This window comes from Lygodium microphyllum, chromosome 30 (genome assembly GCF_053477565.2).
Source record: "Lygodium microphyllum isolate KBCC chromosome 30, Lygodium_microphyllum_v1.1.10, whole genome shotgun sequence".
NCBI classification, from domain to species: Eukaryota; Viridiplantae; Streptophyta; class Polypodiopsida; order Schizaeales; family Lygodiaceae; genus Lygodium; species Lygodium microphyllum.
This window is the reverse complement of record NC_141164.1, coordinates 1,397,054-1,409,534: the sequence shown is the minus strand read 5'-3', so window position 1 is coordinate 1,409,534 and position 12,481 is coordinate 1,397,054. Positions and strand designations below refer to the sequence as shown.

General features: G+C 49.8%; 1 protein-coding gene and 1 pseudogene across 3 annotated transcripts in view; both read left to right on the top strand.

Annotated features, from left to right (window-relative positions):
- The window catches only part of LOC148009479 (uncharacterized), a 223,115-nt gene that overhangs the window by 22,063 nt on the left and 188,571 nt on the right, over window positions 1-12,481 (top strand). The gene's annotated exons all lie outside the window — the stretch shown is intronic.
- On the top strand, window positions 342-958 carry LOC148009481 (large ribosomal subunit protein eL21x/eL21w pseudogene; annotated as a pseudogene).

The following is a 12,481-nucleotide window of genomic DNA, read 5'->3' as shown; positions in this document are numbered from 1 at the left end:
TACTGGGGCTGCTGGCACAATTGGACCACTCGGAATGCCTTTCTTTTTGATTCGGCCTCTAATGTTCCGGGACATATTGCGAGGCTTAGAGGTCTCCTGCATTGGCAGTTAGATCTCATTCGGCACTCTGACTTACTCCCTCGGGAGGACTTACTTCCCTGGCATATGGCAATTTCCTCTGCATCTTTGCCATGACTTTTGTAACTCGATGGCTTAGAGCCATCGTGTATCTTTTAATCATGTAAACTTGTACCTTTTTTTCGTAATTAATACAATTACCTTTTACGAGAGAGAGAGAGAGAGAGAGAGAGAGAGAGAGAGAGAGAGGCAGGTTGTAGGAGGGGCAGCGCAGGGTTGCTTCAAGATTGGCAAGGATGCCTGCCGGCCATGGCCTCCGGTCCCGCATGCGCGATCTCTTCTCGCGGCCTTTCAGGCGGAAGGGCTATATCCCCCTCTCCACATACCTGCGCACCTACAGGATCGGTGACTATGTCGACATCAAGGTGAACGGGGCCGTCCACAAAGGCATGCCGCACAAGTTCTACCATGGCCGCACTGGCGTCGTCTGGAACGTCACCAAGCGCGCCATCGGCGTCGAAATGAACAAACAGGTTAGCAACTGAATTATTAGAAAAAGAATTCATGTGCGGATTGAGCACGTGCAGCCGTCACGCTGCTGAGAGGACTTCCTGGAGAGAGTGAAAAAGAATGATCTTTTGAAGGCTGAAGCTAAAGCCAAGGGTGAGAAAATCAGTACCAAGAGACAACCAGAAGGCCCAAAGCCAGGGTTCATTGTGGAAGGGGCTACACTAGAGACAGTGACACCCATTCCTTATGATGTTGTCAATGATCTGAAAGGAGGCTATTAATTCAACTTCTTTAGGATATTTTCAAGCTTGAAGGTGGTTTAAATTGTTAGGGCTTAAACATGAGCTGTACTGTGGTTATTATCCTAAGTTTTGACTCTATTTTCCATGAAAATTGGAATGTCATTTTGTCAAAGTTGCTTTAAAACTGAGTCAAGTCTGTATTCTGCTCAGTTCTTAAAAAGAGAGAGAGAGAAGAGAACAAAGAAGATTTGCAAAGGAGGAATGCTGAATAAGGGAATCAAATATGTACAGCGGTGTAGTGTGTGTGTCTGCTCATCTCTGCATATGTCTACTCATGTCCAACTTGATGATCTCCCTAGGCTGTGAATGCTGAAGATTGCACACAAATCCATGACCAACACTTGGAAATCAGTGATCAGAATGAATACCAAGTTTGTGGGCTGGGTTGACATATATAGCCCTAAAAAATAGGACAGGTCTGCCAGTAATTATTGACTGCATAAAAATAGACTGACTGCTTGGAAAAACAAGACAATTTCTTGATTGCTGATGTGGCTTGATTGCTCTTGCACATGTGAATCTGCCCTGCATTGCTATGTGGCACCTGGCCGACCACCTAACTACGACCAAACTGTAGGCGACTAATCTCAAGTGCATGTCTAGGGGATGATCATAATGCTAATAGGTACCTAGTGCTAGAAATCGGCCTAAGACATTTTATTAGCTATAAGTGTCAATTGGTGACACTAGGGCTTTTGGTATTTAATGGTACTTAATACAAATTCGGGAGCTAAAGAAGACTCGAGAACACTTGGGAGATAAATTGGCTAGCCAATTTAATTGTTGGTTGGTCAGACTAATTTTCTAGGCACTAAAATAATATTAAATTAATTTTCAGAATTTTAAATCTGAAAATTAATTTAACAGTACAGATAATACTGAAAAATGGGATTAGAAGGAAGCCACTTGGCAAAACTTGCCATGCAAGTGGGAAAGACGAGAGAGAGAGAGAGAGAGAGAGAGAGAGAGAGAGAGAGAGAGAGAGAGAGAGAGAGAGAGAGAGAATGAGAAATACCAGCCTGTTCTTGTTAAAAATGATGTGCAGGGCCGATTTCTGGTAATCGAAGTTTTATTTGAAGGAGAGATTTTATGGTTGTTGGGACTCTATGCTCCGAATGATCCCGCATCCCGACGGGATCTATGGTCGACTTTGCTTTCGGTCATGGATACGCCAGAAAGCCGGGTGTGAAACTCCTTTGCTTTGCACGTACTTAAGCAAGATCTTTGGTCGTGGCTTCACCCTTCTGTTTCAGGTTTCACTTTTCATTCCGCACAATATGCAACCACTTGGTCGCGATTGGACAGAATGTATATCATGCAGGGGGATGATTTTCTTCCCGAGATGCTGGAGATGAAGGTCTTGCAGCAATATGCGTTGTCGGATCATTTCCCCCTCCAGCTTGAGATGCGGGCACAATCCATTGCACCTTTTATGCAGTTGCTGAATAAGCTCCCTTTACGCTTCAATTCCTCTTATTTGAAGCATCCAAATTTTCAGGGTTATATGCAGCAATTGATTGAGAGGTTCTTATTGGACTTCGCCTCTGAGGGCTTGGCTTCGTTCGCACGCCTGCTCTCTAATGTGCAGCGGGTTGCTCGGCAGTATGGGATTCATAATGCCTCTCTTTGTCGCCGTCGTCGACATGCAGCAGAGGACTTATTGGCCTTGGTCCGTTCCTTGCTCCTGGACTCCCCAGATGATGATTTTCTGCTGTCCTTGGAGCGGCGTTTGGCCCATCTTATTCAAGTATTTAGCTTGAAATCTTATCAGCAGGCCAAGCTGCAAAACTTGACCGACACATTGCAAGATAGTGCCTGCCAGTCTCATAAGTTCTTTCGCGCCTTGCATGCTTCTCCGGCTCGCGAAAATATGACTCGACTCCAGGATTCGGAAGGTCGCATGGTCACTGATCCGCAGACCATTATCAATATGTGCAGAAATTATTTTATGGATCTTTTTGGTTCTTCTTCCTTGCCGTCTAGCTAGGTTACGCATGCCCGCTCGGTCTTCTATCATCTGGTCCACCAGCAGGTTCCATTTGATATGCAAGCCACTTTGGAGGTGGATATTTGCTAAGAGGAGGTTATGGATGTCTTGTTGCACCTGCCTAAGGATAAAAGTCCTGGTTGGGATGGTCTCACTAATGAATTTTTTGAGCACTCGGCCACGCACTTGGTAAAGCCATTGGTGGTCATGTTTGAGCAGGTTTGGGAAACAGGGGTCATGCCTTCTTCATGGAAAGAAGGCCTTATCAAACTGATTCCCAAGGTCCCTTCGCCGTCAAAGCTGCAACACTGGAGACCAATTTTGTTGATGGGCGCGATGTATAAAATCTTTTCCAAAGTGCTGGCAAATAGGCTTCACAAGCACCTTCCAGCTATTGTGCACCCTCTTCAGTATGGTTTCATTAAGGGCCGCAACATTTTGCATAATATCTTAAATGTGCAAATGGCTATTGACTATGCGCGGCACTCCAATCAGTAAGTGGTCTTGATTCAATTGGACCTGGAAAAGGCGTTTGATTGTGTGGACTGGTCTTTCCTTGCAGATCTTATGTCTGCCATGGGCTTTGGTATCCGGATGTCCCGATTGATCTACACCATTAGTACTGAGGCTTCTTCAAGAGTTATGCTTAATGGTGGGGTTACAGAGCCATTTGTCCTTGCACGCTCGGTCAGACAGGGTTGCCCTTTGAGCCCTCTCTTCTTTGCCCTGGCGACTCACCCGGTCCTTTCAATGTTATCCTCCATGGCGGCTTCTGCCCAGCTGGCAGGGTTATCTCTTCCTTTGGGGCAGCACTTCATTAGCCAATCTTTGGCTGATGACTCCTTTATGATTTTGCAGGCAGACATGGACAACATTCGCAAGGCATTAGATGTTTGGACACTCTTTGGTCAAGCCTCTGGTCTTCGCATCAATGCCTTTAAGTCAGTCATTCTCAGTTGCACGGAGCCGGATTTACAGTCGTTAGGCTTGCAGGGCCAGGTGGTTTCCCGTGGCTCCATTGTTAGGCATCTTGGATACCCATTGGGGGTGGATGTACGGCCAAAGGACCTGCTGGAGTGGATTTCACAAAAACTGGCCGCGAAATTTATGTATTGGAAGTCGCAAGCCTGGCCGTTCCATGTCCGCCTCAAAGTGGCTCAGACAATTATGCTACCAATGCTAACGTATTTCCTGCCACTACTGCCATGGACGCCCACTACTTTGAAGGCTCTCACCCATCCCATTCGTTTCATGCTATGGAAGAAAGATTCACTGCAGGCAGGCATTTCCTGGATTTCCTGGTCACATGCATGTACCCCTAAGCGCATGGGTGGTGGAGCTATTTTGGATGCAGAAACTCATATGCTGACTCTTCGTTGGTCTCTTTTTCGTGCCATGTGTGTGGATCATCACCCGTGGACCATCATAGCCCGTTATTTTCTTGAGGACAGCGGGCTCCGCCAGGGTAACACACGGCTTCGGGCCTCATGGTGGCATGTCCTTAATGCTGACTCTCGATTTTCCAGTCCCTCTTCCTCTTTGTTACTGCACTTGGTCGGCTCTTGGAAAGTGGTGCTCCAAAAGACCCGTTGGCATCCTGTAGGAGACCGCTTGCAGACTAATTCTTTCCAGCTGGAATTGTTGGCAGTATCTAGATTACTTTCATGGGAAGATAAACATCAGCTCAGACCAAGATTTAACCGCATGGCCCGTTTGGGTGTGACTTCGATTGCGGATGCTACCCTTGCTACTCGCAATGTCCTCGCATCGTTTCGGACTGCTAGGAGACTTTTCAGGATCCCGCGCGGATACCGTGATTTATGGGGGAAGCTTTCGTCGGAACTTCAGGGTAGGCAACCCTTTCCTGCCCTGGCTATGGATCGCCCTTGGCAGGATTGGGACCTTGCAGGCCGGTTGACTCTGGAAAAGGCCTCTACTAATCAGGTGTATCATCTTCTTATTAAAGATCACCAATGGCTGGGTGTGAAAGCTAATACTGTTTGGGGCCTGCGGAAATCACTGTCATGGTGGCAGGCAACGCTGATGGAGGGATGGCAGAATAGGGCACCTTTCAAATGCAAGGTCTTTTTGTGGCGGGTAATGATTGGTGGTCTTCCTCTTGCCTCGGCCCTTTCCAAGCGTCGAATCTCGAATGGCAATTGTTTCTTCTGTACCACAACGGCGGAATCGGCCCGACATCGTTTTCTTTCTTGCCCGCTCGCCAAGAATATCTGGTCTCTCTTGTCCCAAATCTGGCGCACAGTGGTGGGGTCCTCACTGACTCCTTTCGATTGGGTTTTTGTGCGCCCAAAGTATCCCACGCCGCCACCGTTACATATGAAGATCTTATTTTCCTTTTTCAGATAGTGGGGATGCTGGCACATTTGGACCACCCGAAACGCTTTTCTCTTTGATTCGGCCTCTAATGTACCGCGACATATTGCAAGGCTTAAAGGGCTCTTGCATTGGCAGCTAGATCTCATCAGGCACTCTGACTTGCTCCCTCGGGAGGATTTGCATTCCTGGCATTTGGCAATTGCCTCTGGGTCCTTGCCATGATTGGTGTAGCCTTTTTAGTATACTAGTCCGGGGATTTCCCACACGTTGGCCTACGGCCCTCGTGTCTCTTGTACTCGTGTAATCATGTAATCTTGTACTTTTTTCGTAATTAATACAATTACCTTTTACAAAAAAAAAAGGAGAGAGAGAGAGAGAGAGGTGGAAGAGCGATGTCGGTCGATGGCGCCCTATTGCCTGCGTGCCCCGTCGCGCCGTCTGACTGCACGACGCCTGACTGCTCGTCGCGCCCTGTCACTTGACTATCCGTCGCGCCCCGTCGTCGTCTGACTGCCGTCGTGTCCTGTCGTCTACGAGCCTGTCGCCTGAGCGGCCCGTTCTCTGCGCGCCCAGTCGCCTGCCTGCCCCGACGCCTGCGCGCCCCCTCGTCCACGAGCCAGGGTGCCCCGTCGCCACACCGCCTAGTCCTGTCCTTGCCCTCGCCCTCGCCCGTCAGTCGTCTGTCTTGGGCGCGGGGACCATTGCCGTCGCCCTTCAGTCACGTAGCCCCACGTCTCTTACGTCTCAGCCCTGTGCATCGCCCTGTTTCGTTCCGCCTTGTCTACTGCCTGTCCCGCTGAAACGTTTGCAGTCGCCCCGTCAACTTCACCTGTGCTGCTGTTCGAGGCTCCGCCTGCGTGTGCTCCTCCTTTCGTGCAGAGGCGCCCAGCTCCTGTAAAACCCTAAACCTGACCATCGTCAGAGAGGCAGCGTCCGGAATAGCGTGCCCCCTGCTCTGTACACAGAGAGAGAGAGAGAGAGAGAGAGAGAGAGAGAGAGAGAGAGAGAGAGAGAGAGGGAGGGAGGGAGGGAGGGAGGGAGGGAGGGAGGGAGAGAGAGAGAGCGGTCCTGATCTGCACTGTCGGTCAGTCCTTCTTCGAGATCAGCTCGTCATACACAATGGCTGGTTTGGATCTGGATTTCATAGACCAAACGGTGGCAGCACTTGGCCCGGACTCTAATGCTGAGGAACCGGAGGATATGGTTCCGTGCACTGAAGAATTTCCCCCGGGTCCTGACATCCAGCCTGCGGGTAAACGTACCAAGCATACCCCAGAAGAGATAGGTGTTACTCCGGATCGTTCCTATGCGCAGGTTGCTTCGGATTCTGTGGACTCTCAGGAGGTGGACTGGGAGCATCTGTTGGAATTTGCCAACACTCTGCTTGGTGAATATGTTCAACATAATCAGGAAGCCTTCTCTGACTCTGCTCCAGACGATGTTCTGGAAGCTACCGTCGACCCAAAAACTGTCCTACGCTCCTTTTCGGTATTTTATGATCGCGCGGTGATACTCTTCTTCACTGGTCGAATCCCGCTGCTTTTCCGTATTCGCCAATGGTTGCAGAGTCTGCTACAAGGGGAATGTATTGAAGAGATTTTTGTTGGATCCCGGGGTTTTTTTGAGGTCCTCTTGAAAACAGAGACGCACCGTGCTGCTCTCCTGTCTAAACTGCCTTTGTTTTTTGATCGTCGGTTGGTTCATGTGGTTCCATGGCGCCCGATGGCAGATTTCCAGCGCCTCCTGCAACGTGAATGCCCTGTGTGGGTAGAAGTGGAAAATTGTCCGGCTGTTTATTGGCCGCTATTGAAGGATGCTATGGCCGCTGTGGGCACGGTTCTGGTCCCTCCCAGTCTCAGGGCTGTGAATCGCAACCGCTTGTGTATGTTATGGGATACTGCAAGGAAACGGCCTGCTTGGTTACGCCTCAATTGCTCTGGCATGCATCCGTTACACTTTCGTTTGAAATGGGGCAATTTTGGAGGCCATTGCTTTTCCTATGGACAGTTGGGGCACTTTATGGCTGAATGCGCCGAGCAACAACACGTTTCAGATGCGGCTCATGTTGCTCCGCCCATGGAAGATATGGTGTGTGATGCTCCGTCGCTGGATACTATCCACCCGCCCCAAGTTCTGGCCAAAGGTAAACAACAGGTTTCGGGTCTCGATTCCCGTGCCACTGATTGGGTTGAAGTACGTGCCAAAAAAGGCAACAGGATTGATGCTGGCATGGAGAGTAGTGTGCCTACTACCTCACAAGATTCCATGCGAACATATATGCGTAGGAAGGAAATGATGTCTTCCGAGCGCTCTGCTCCTGCTATGGTTTCTTCAGCTCCCCGTCATCAGCTCGCCAGGAAAATGTATTCGGATCGTCTAAAGGGTCCACCTGCACAGCTGGCTTTTGATACCAGAGGCAACGTCATTACTCCATGGGACCGTCGTTACCCACATTCCCACCCCAAGCAAGCAGATATGCCGTCTACTTCCAAATCTGGTCCTCAGAACTCCTTTGCGGTGTTGGCGGATTTCTTGGATGAGGGAGTCGTGGACATTCTCGCCGACAAAGTCAAATCGAGGCAAGCTGTGCCTCATACCTGATTGTGTTTTGTATACACATGAAAATAGCCACGTGGAATGTGCGAGGAATTTGTTCTCGCCACAAGCAACATGCCATGTGGACTGCATTGTATGAGAATCCTTGGGATGTCCTGTGCGCTGTTGAGCACAAGAGTCACGGTGACGTCGGTAAAGTTGTGGATTGCCATGGCTTTCGTTTGTTCTATGCAGGAACACAGGCCATGCATTATTCGGGTGTGCTCATGATTGTACATGCCAAATATCAGCCTGTTCTTATTAAAAATGATGTTCATGGCCGCTTTTTGGTGGTTGAAATCTTATTCGAAGGGGAAATCCTCTGGTTGCTTGGCCTCTATGCTCCGAATGATTCGTTATCTCGTCGGGAGCTTTGGCAGACTTTGCAGACTTCCTTGTCACTTGGCAGACGGGGCTTCTTCATGGGGGATTTCAATATGTGTGTTGATTCTTCCCAGTCGACATCGGAGCACTCGGTCATGGATGCGCCGGAAAGTCGTATGTGGCAAGAGTTGGCTCTTGCTGTTCTTAAGCAAGATCTTTGGTCCTGGCTACACCCGTCTTCTCCAGGCTTTACTTTCCATTCGGCCCAGTATGCCACAACATGGTCGCGGTTGGTCCGTATATATATCATGCAGAATGATGATTTTCTGCCTGAGATGCTCGAAATAAAAGTGTTGCAGCAATATGTCTTGTCGGACCATTTCCCTCTGCAGTTCGAGTTGCTTGCACAAACCATTGCCCCTTTCAAGCAATTTCTGGAGAGACTCCTTTTGCGTTTCAACTCGTCCTACTTAAAGCATACACTTTTTCAGGGCTATATGCAGCAATTGCTTGACAGATTCTTCTTGGACTTTTCCTCTCAGGGCAGTGCGTCATTTGAAAGATTGCTCTCTAATGTGCAGCGGGTTGCTCGGCAATATGGAATCTATCATGCCTCTCTTTGTCGGCGCCGTCGACAGGCAGCGGAGGACCTACTGCTTTTGGTTCGCTCCCTGCTGGTGGACACTCCGGATGATGCATTTCTGCTTGCACTGGCCATGCGGGTGGCCGATCTTATTAAAGAATTCCAGTTAAAATCGTATCAGTAGGCCAAATTGCAACATCTGAAAGAGACTTTGCAAGATAGTGCATGTCAGACCCATAAGTTCTTTCGAGCTCTCCATGCCTCTCTTGCTCGAGAGAATATGACCAGACTCGAGGATGCACAAGGCCACCTTATCCTGGATCCACAGACTATTGTGCATATGTGCAGGAATTATTTCCGTGACCTTCTTGGTTCCGCTTCTCCACCTTCAGCCCAAATTACTCAGGCCCGTTCGGTTTTTTATGACCTGGTCTGCAATCAGCTTCCGCAGGACATGCAAGCTACTCTGGAGTCAGATATTGGTGAAGCAGAGGTTATGGATGTCTTGTTACACTTGCCCAAAGATAAAAGTCCGGGTTGGGATGGCCTCACCAATGAGTTTTTTGAAGCTTTCGCTACCCAACTGGCGAAACCATTGCAGGCTTTGTTTCAGCAGGTGTGGGAAACGGGGATCATGCCTCCCTCATGGAAACAAGGACTTATTAAATTGCTTCCAAAACAAAAGTTCCTTCGCCATCTAAGTTGACACAGTGGCGCCCCATTTCTTTGATGGGTTCAATGTACAAAATCTTTTCCAAAGTAATGGCGAATCGGCTCCATAAGCATCTCCCTGCCCTTGTGCACCCTCTCCAGTATGGTTTCATTAAGGGCCGAAATATTCTACACATGTTTTGAATGCCCAATTGGCCATTGATTATGCCCGGCATTCTAATCAGGAGGTGGTACTGATTCAACTGGACCTGGAAAAGGCTTTTGACTATTTGGACTGGTCTTTCGTTGCTGACCTTATGTCTGCTATGGGCTTTGGTGCTCGGATGTCTCGTCTGATCTACACCATTAGTGCTGCGGCGTCTTCGCGAGTCATGCTGAACGGAGGTGTTACTGAGCCATTTGTCCTTGCCCGTTCTGTCAGACAGGGGTGCCCTTTGAGCCCTTTATTCTTTGCCCTTGCGACACATCCAGTTGTTTCCATGTTATCACATATGGCGGCCTTTTCCCAGTTGGCTGGACTGTCGCTTCCTACAGGACAACACTTCATTAGCCAATCCCTGGCGGATGATACTTTTATGATTTTGCGTGCGGACAAGGATAACCTTCGAAAAGCATTGGATGTTTGGGGTCTCTTTGGTCAGGCGTCAGGCCTTCGTATCAATGCGCTCAAATCAGCCATTCTAAGCTGCACGGAGTCGGATTTGCAGTCCTTGGACTGGCAGGGTCTGGTTGTTCCTCGAGGTTCCATTGTCAGGCATCTTGGATACCCTTTGGGTGTTGATGTTCCCCCAAAGCAGCTTCTGCAGTGGATTTCTCAGAAAATGGTGGCCAAGTTTATGTATTGGAAGTCTTAGGCCTGGCCTTTTCATGTTCGCCTCAAAGTAGCCCAGATAATTATGGTGCCAATGCTCACATATTTCTTGCAATTGTTGCCCTGGACTCCTACGACTCTGAATGCTCTCACTCAGTCTATTCGCTTCATGCTATGGAAGGACTCATTGCATGCAGGTATTTCCTGGATCTCGTGGTCGCATGCGTGCATCCACAAATGCATGGGTGGCGGAGCTATTTTAGATGCCCAAACTCACATGCAGGCACTCTGTTGGTCCCTTTTCCGTGCCATGTGTTCGGATGATCATCATCCGTGGGTCGCTATCGCCCGTTATTTCCTCGAGGGCCATGGGCTTCGGCATGGCAATACCCAACTCCGGAGTTCTTGGTGGCACGTTCTTAATGCTGATTCGCGGTTTTCCAGTTCTTCTTCATCGCTGCTTACTCATTTGGTGTGTTCCTGGAAACACGTCCTTCAAAAGGCTCAGTGGCACCCAACGGAGGATCGCCTGGCTACTAACTCTTTTCAATTGGAATTACTGGCAGTCTTGCGTTTACTTTCGTGGGAAGGTAAACATGAGCTTTGACCACAATTCAACCGGATGGCACGTTTGGGCTTGTCTTCAGTTGCGGATGCCACCCTTGCTAGTCGCAATGTGCTTATATCGTTTCGTACTGCTAGGAGGCTTTTCCGGATCCCTCGTGGATATAGGCCTTTATGGGAACAGCTTTTGACGGTGCTCCAGAGCAGACAACCCTTTCCTGCTCTTGCTTTGGATCATCCCTGGCAGGATTGGGACCTACAAGGCCGGCTGCATTTGAGCAAAGCTTCTGCTAACCAAGTGTATCATCTTTTGATTAAAGATAATCAATGGCTAGTTACTAAAGCGAATGCTTTATGGGGATTGCGTAAATCCCGGTCATGGTGGAGGGCAACTGTGATGGAGGGCTGGGTCAACAAGACACCCTTTAAGTACAAAGTCTTTCTTTGGAGAGTGATGATTGGGGGTCTTCCGCTTGCTTCGGCTCTTTCCAAGCGACGAATCTCCAATGGCACCTGTTTCTTTTGCACCACTACTATGGAATCCACCCGCCACCGATTTATTTCTTGCCCCGTCGCTAAGAAAGTCTGGTTATTTCTGTCATCCGTTTGGCGAGGGGTGGTTCGTCTCACATTGCGCCCCTTTGATTGGGTTTTGGGCCAGCCCAAATACCCTACTCCCGCACAGCCACATATGAAGCTCATGTATCACTTTCTTCGATACTGGGGCTGTTGGCATAACTGGACCATTCGGAATGCTTTTCTGTTTGACTCCGCCCATAATGTTCAGCGGCATATTGTGAGGCTTAAGGGCCTCTTGTATTTTCTGTTTGACTCCGCCCATAATGTTCAGCGGCATATTGTGAGGCTTAAGGGCCTCTTGTATTGCTCTCTACGGAGGACTTCCGTCCTTGGCATATGGGAATTTCCTCCGCATCCTTGCCATGAAATTGTAACTTGTAGTACTTAGCACCTCTTCACATGATGGCTTGGATTGTCGTCATCTATCTTGTAATCAAGTAATCTTGTATTTTTTTCGTAATTAATACAATTACCTTTTACGAAAAGAGAGAGAGAGAGAGAGAGAGAGAGGGAGAAGGGAGAGAGAGAGAGATCGTGAGCGCGATGGTGCCCCTGCTTCGTGCCGCCCTGCCATCGCCTGGTACTGCACGCGCTGCCGCCGCCTTGACCTGCGCTGTCGCAGACTGAAGACCCGCCTGTCTTCCTCTCTCGCTCGCGTCCGCACAGTCATTGCCTGACGTTCCGTCGCTGCTCGTCTGTCACTCGCGTCTTGTCCACTCCGTCGACGCCTGCAGCTCCGCCTGTCTTCGACCTCCTTCGCGTCTTGTCCCTGCGCCGCCAGCGGAAACCCTCGAGCCCTGTTCCTGACGCCCTGCGCCTGACACCGTCAGCGCGCCCTGCTCCTGGCGCCCTGTCCACGGCCGCCCTTGACGCCCTGCTTCAGACGCCCTGTCCACGGCCACCCTTGATGCCCTGTCCCTTGACGCCCTGTCCCTGACGCCCTGTCCACGGTCGCCTGCCCTTGATGCCTTGTCTACGGCCGCTGCGTCCTCCACCCTGCGTTTGGACGGTCCATCGCTTGTGCCCCACACCCACTTGAGCCGCGACCTCTGCGCCTGCCTCTCGCCCCTTCGCCTTGTCAGTTAGGGTTTCACTGCTGACGGATCCCTGCCCGGCACCCCAGCCTGTCCCGTCCTGCC